The sequence below is a fragment of the Meriones unguiculatus genome, chromosome 7, assembly GCF_030254825.1.
Source record: "Meriones unguiculatus strain TT.TT164.6M chromosome 7, Bangor_MerUng_6.1, whole genome shotgun sequence".
NCBI lineage: Eukaryota > Metazoa > Chordata > Mammalia > Rodentia > Muridae > Meriones > Meriones unguiculatus.
In genome coordinates this window covers 64908556-64914715 of record NC_083355.1, presented here as the reverse complement: position 1 = coordinate 64914715, position 6160 = coordinate 64908556, and positions in this window count along the sequence as shown.

The window sequence follows — 6160 nt, the reverse complement described above, 5'->3', positions numbered from 1 at the left end:
CATCTCTTAGCCTCATGATAGGAATTAACAGTACTATCTCCATTTATAGCCTCCCAGCTGTTCTGAGCCAAAGCTGCCATTGAGACTGTCTTGCCCCCATTGTTCCTTCCTTCTCCAAGAGATGTAGCTAAGTGGGTGGTGGTGGGCAGAGCTGTGGTCTCTGAATGTTCAGAAACTACCCACTGTACTTAACATCTAAACTTGGAAAGTTATGCTGCCACCTGTTCGGGAGACTCCCCAGAGGGGAGGTGACATCTTTGCTTCTGCCATTTTCCTCCTGCCCTTGGTTTGGTCATACCTTGTCTACCTTTCTATTTTGTGTAGAACTATTTTTTTTCATATTAAAAAGATGACATTGCCCCAAGACCCCCCAAAATAAATAAATAAATAAATAAATAAATAAATAGATAGATAGGAATTGGGGGAAAAAGCATTAAAGCAAGTTAAGGATAAGCATGAGGAAGAGACCAATGGAAAAGGACAGGAAGAAAACTGGAACCATGTCTGTAATCCCAGAACACAGGAGGCAAAGGCAGATGGATCTCTGTGAGTTCAAGACCAGCCCAGTCTACAAAGTGAGTCCAGGATACCCAAGACTATGCAGAGAAACCCTGTCTCAAAAAATCCACAAAAACAAAAAAGAAAGAGAAAAAAAGATGAAAAGAAAGCTGAAAAGATTAAAGTTGATACATAAGCCCCAAAAGATGGCTTGCGGATAGAACCATTGACAGATTTCTTTCTTTAATAATTTAATACATGCATACAACTTTTTTATAGCATATTCAAAACTACCACCTCTTCCCACCACCTCTGGATTTCAACACATGTTTAATGTTGTGTCTTTTTTTAATAATCCACTGGATACAATTAATGTTCCCTACATGCCATGGGTTTGGGGCAGTCTCTTAGAGACCCATTCTCTCAAAAAATTTTTTTGAAACTTTTGAAAGGTCTTTACAAATAAAATATATACTACACACACGCACACACACAAACACACACACACACACATCTGACCAATTACTCTGCAAATTTCTACCTACCACTGCCTGGATATAGGTGAATGCACTAAATTCGCCCCCAGAAAACTGTTTTGAGTTTGAGGAGAGGTAAAACAAGAGATTAGGGAATTCAAAGTTGATCTCCAACAGCAGCAAATAGGAAGTGCATGGCCTGCTTAGGAGGCATAAAGTGAGAGCAGGTGGTTCTCTGTGACTTTCTCATATTTTACTGTAGCACTCTACAGTCTTGTCTACCAGGGTCAGAGGAGCCTAGAATGAAGAGCTTCCTGGCCTTTTACCCCCAAACACACTTGAAGATGGAAAAACAGCAGGAACTCCACAAGTCCAAAGTGGATCACTCTGCTAGCTCTAGGGCTGTGCCTTCATGAGCATGGCAGGGTCTAAGAGTTCTATTTTTGCCTGTTCAGGGGACTTCAGGAAAAGGCATGCTGTCATCTTCCATGGAGCAATACCTATAGCACTCTTCATTTTAATTGATTCACTCCACTCATTCAAAAAAAGAATGAGGAGCAGTTCAGGCCTTTAATCCAGGGCTCCAGGAGGCAAAGGTGCAAGGATCTCAGTGAGTTCAAGGCCAGCCTGCTGGTCTACAAAGGGAGCCCAAGACAGTCAGGATACACAGAGAAACACTAACTCAAAGAAAAATCAGACTCTTCGATGAAAAACACTGTATCAAACCCTAATAATTCAAGAATTAGGGTTAAGAATGCCTGCTCTTAATAGGAGCAGTGCATTTTCATGGGAAAGATAGACACAATGGGAAAATAAATAGGTCATAATGCTGACTATATGTGGGGACCTATGAAAGGAGGCCACAGAGGTCAGGAAACTTCATTGAGAAAGTATTTCTAAGAATAAATGTTTGGGGCTAACAAGATAGCCAAGCAAGTAAAGGCATTTGCCAACAAACTTGGTGAACTTAATTCAACCTGAGTTTGAACCCTGACACTTATATGATGTAAGGAAAGAACCAAATCATGTGTATGCACCTACACACAGGGGCACACAAAATAAACAACATAAAAACAACAAACGTTTTTAAGAATGAGTGTGTCAGTGGTAAAATAGTGGCACTTTCATCTTGAGGTTAACCAATGGCTGACTGTCTAGTTAGATTTAAGGCTCACTCAATATACCTGCTACCATAGACCTAGCCAATTAGCCACAGCTGGAGAGGTCATAGGTCAAGAGGAGAATGTACATCTGTCAGTTTCCTAAACTTATACAATTTCTGTTTCCTTTTACCAACACGAGTGTAACTCTGAGCACCCTCATCCCTGTCAAAAAAGCTTCTTCTTGCTACATGTGGAGACAATTGCAGAGACCCACAACTGGTCAAAATACAACGAATAAGTGATCTTGGGATGCCCAACTCCAACTGTTACTGGCAATTCAACCCCTACACCTAAATGTCAGGGAATATCAAAGAAAAGAGGGAGAAAATATTATAAGAGCCTGAGGCTCAGGATGCATCTGGAGGGTAGGCTCACTCTGAACCAAACACGGAATATTTAAGGAGCTACCAAAAAATTTAAGATGAGTATACAGACACTGGGCAGAGAGATATTTAGTAAATTTATGAAGGCCAACAGCTAGGAAAAGTCCATAAGTGTCACCAGGGCATCTGGGCTGATGTCTCCTGGCATGTCATTAAGAGAAAAACAATAGAGTATAGGGTGACAGTCTGATGAAGGCAGCTAGCCAGAGACCAAATGCAATGGCCTCCTACGCAGAAGCCACAGAAGACTGGATCTCAGTTCAATAAGAATTTTGGTTACTGTCAGGGAAAAGGGAGGGGAGGGGCATGTGTTTTCAGGTAAACATCCTGCTGACAGCCCAGGTAATTCACAAAGAGTGATATGGTGCCTATTTCAAGGCAATCCTCAGCACACAGAGCTCAGGCTCTCCCTGTGTGGAGTCAGTTCATATTATCAGTCACTGCTAAAGACATTATCAGTTTGCCCTTTGCAGTTCATCTGTGTGACTCTCCTGTCCACAGTGTAATCTGTGGACCACACTGCTAGCCAGTCATCAAGGAGTTCTTAAGATCCTGAAACCTTTATTTCCTTCTCTGTAAAAGGCAAATAGTAATGCAATGTAGCTCACATGCAATGAAGACTCAGAACAAGGCCTCCTTTGATGGTAAGGACAGAGAGTATTTACAGGGCATTCTTACAGGCTGACAGTGTTCTTTTCAGGCACTCAGCCAGTCAACTCTAATACACCTGTGTAGATCTTTGATTCTCCCCATCATGCACGGAAAGAATCAGGCCCAGAGAAGTTATGGAAGGTGCCCAGATTTACTCAGGTTGAAAAGCAGAGCCTGGGACTCACTGGGTATCCCAGAGTTCCTGCTGCCTCTGTAACTTCAGATTCCTATGTAAAGGATGCATGAATGGGATTTCTCCTTAAAAGGAATGACCTGTAATGTTTCCCCTCTTTTCTGGGTAAAGATGTATTTCACAATACTTTTTTTTTGTTTAAAGTCTGTAATGCATTTTATTATAAAATACTGAGTGGGTGAGAAATACAAGAACTGTGAACATATAAGCCTGATTGGATATGGTAAGCAAGTGTAGTTTCTAGAGCAGAAGGGAAATTTCTGATCCAAGACTACTAAATCGAACCAAATCATAATAGAGTTTAGTCTTTTCCTGTTGGAATTAGAGCTCTTCATCTTTTAGATGCCTTGCATACACATTAAGATGCATGGCCATTCATATTAGAATACAATTGTTACATTTATTATTGTTTTTGAAAATATTCACTAAATAATATAACTGGTTCTCATAAGCTTGAGGTAGAGAGAGGTGGGGGAGGAGAGAGAGGAAGTTTCATGGTAGAATACCAGGCTTCTCCAAAAATTTAAGGAGGGTTTCCTCCTCCTCCTCCTCCTCCTTTCCTCTCTCTCTCCCTCCCCTCCTCCTTCTCCCTCCTCCTCCCCCTCCTCATTCTTTTTCTTTCAGGAGCAAGTGTTCTGAGCACATTTGTCTTGGAAAATGTCATTCCTTAAATAGTGTATAGAGGGTTGGATAGTTAAAATGACCTTCTGAAGAGTTTAAGTTAGCCTGGGTATAGTTTGCCTGGGTATAACTCCATTTTTGAAATAAAGAGCCATCTTGACTGGGAGCTGAATTCAGGTACCAAGAAATATCACAAAATGTGTCAGAAACCAAAATTAACTCTCCTAACAACAGCCTCCAGAAAATATCACAGAATAAATACTTCATAGAAAATAGAGACAATCTCCCTGGCAATAGTCAATGAGAATCGGTTGGGAATCAGCTGGGAAAATTCTCCCCAATGTTTCAGATATAGTTTAGAAGAATAGCCATTGTGCCTCAGAGAAGCATATGCCATAGGCAATTGTACCTCAGAGAAGGTCACCTCCCCCCTCTAGCTTTTACCTAATCCTGTAAAGTCAAGACATGCCCCTCCCCACATGCTGTCATGGAAACCCTCTGCTCACAGACTTTTCCTTTAAAAACCCTGCTCACTCAGAGATCAGAGTCCCACTTCTCTAATGCTGTGTCAGTGAGACTTGGGTCCAGATTACTCTAGTAATAAAGGTCTCTTGCAATTGCATCGAATAGTTTCCTGGTAGTCTCTAAGGGTGCAGTGAACCTGGCATTACACTTTCATAAATAAGTAATTCATTATTTTTTTTTATGACATGGCAGGTCTCAAATGGAGGAATCAAATCTTCATTATTAAAAGAAAAACAAACTAAAAAAACCAGACAAACAAAAAAAATGGATTTCAAAATTCAGACAAACAATTTTCTGGGTGATCCTGGTTTTCATATTTTATTTAACTATCATAAGAAAAACTTAAAAGCTACTATTATCCTCCAATCTTGATAATACTTTTTAAAGATTTATTCTTTTACTTTATGTATATGAGTATTCTTACTGCAGGTCTGTATGTACACCACATGTGTGCTTGGTGTCTGCAGATGCCTGAGGAATGCACAGATCCCCGTGAACTGGAATTACAGTTTTTAGCTGCTGTGTGTGCACTGGAAACTGAACACAGGTCTGTAAGAGCAGTAACTATTCTTAAGTACAGAGTCATCTCTCCAAGCCTTGGAAATACTCTAAAAAAATGCTTAAGGACTGAAAATGTAGGTCAGTTGGCAAAGTATTTACCTACCATGTGAAAAGAACTGGGTTCAGTTCCTAGCACTACATAAACCCACTGCAATCACAAACACACACACTCAAACACACATGCACACACACAGAGGCAAACACACCATCATTTCAGAGGTAGAGGGAACTGGATCAGAAATTCATAGTTATGCTAGGCAGCACAGAGGACTGAGGCCATCTCAAACTACTTGAGACATTGTCTTTAGAAAACAGTTTTGGGGGACAGAGAGATGGTCAGCAGTTGAGAGCACTTGCTGCCCCTGCAGAGGACCTGGATTCAGTTCCCAGATCCACACACAGGATGGCTCAAAATTGCCTGTGAGTTCAACTCTTTTGTGTCTGATGCTGCTAACCTCTGTGCTCACCTGCACTCAGGTGCAAATACCCTAATGCATCATACAAACACATGCATAAAATGAATAATAAATCCTTTATTTAAATACTCTATAGAAACTACTATTCAATCTGGATCCAGCCAATACTCAGGCTTCTGATTGCTGAACTGCTGATCAGCAATAGCTGAGCTTCTCACTCTTCCCAACATTTAATGAAATTGTATATCTGTCCCAAAGCCCTCTGCTCCCGTGGGACATAGGAACTGAACAGCTTTGAACTGTAAAAATCATCTGCTAAATGTAACTTTCTTATTCCCTGCTGTGGCTGAATTTTACTGAATTAGGAGTACGGTCATGCCTTAAGTTTATATTCAGGTTGCAAAGAAAATGGAAATGTAGCCAATATGTTAAACATTCTATGTAAAGATGTAGGTCAAACTTATGGACACATCTGGAGGTGCAAGAATCTTCATCTCCACACAGGCTTCTCTGTGCTGTGGGCTCACAATCACCGCTTTTAAAATGCATTGAGTCACAGAGAAAACTAAAGGCTTCATGAACTTACCATTTTTCTTTGGGAACACAGATTTCAAAAGCTTTTCACTTAAAGTATTTTCCCATTATGTACATTTTCTGCAAACTGCATTTTACT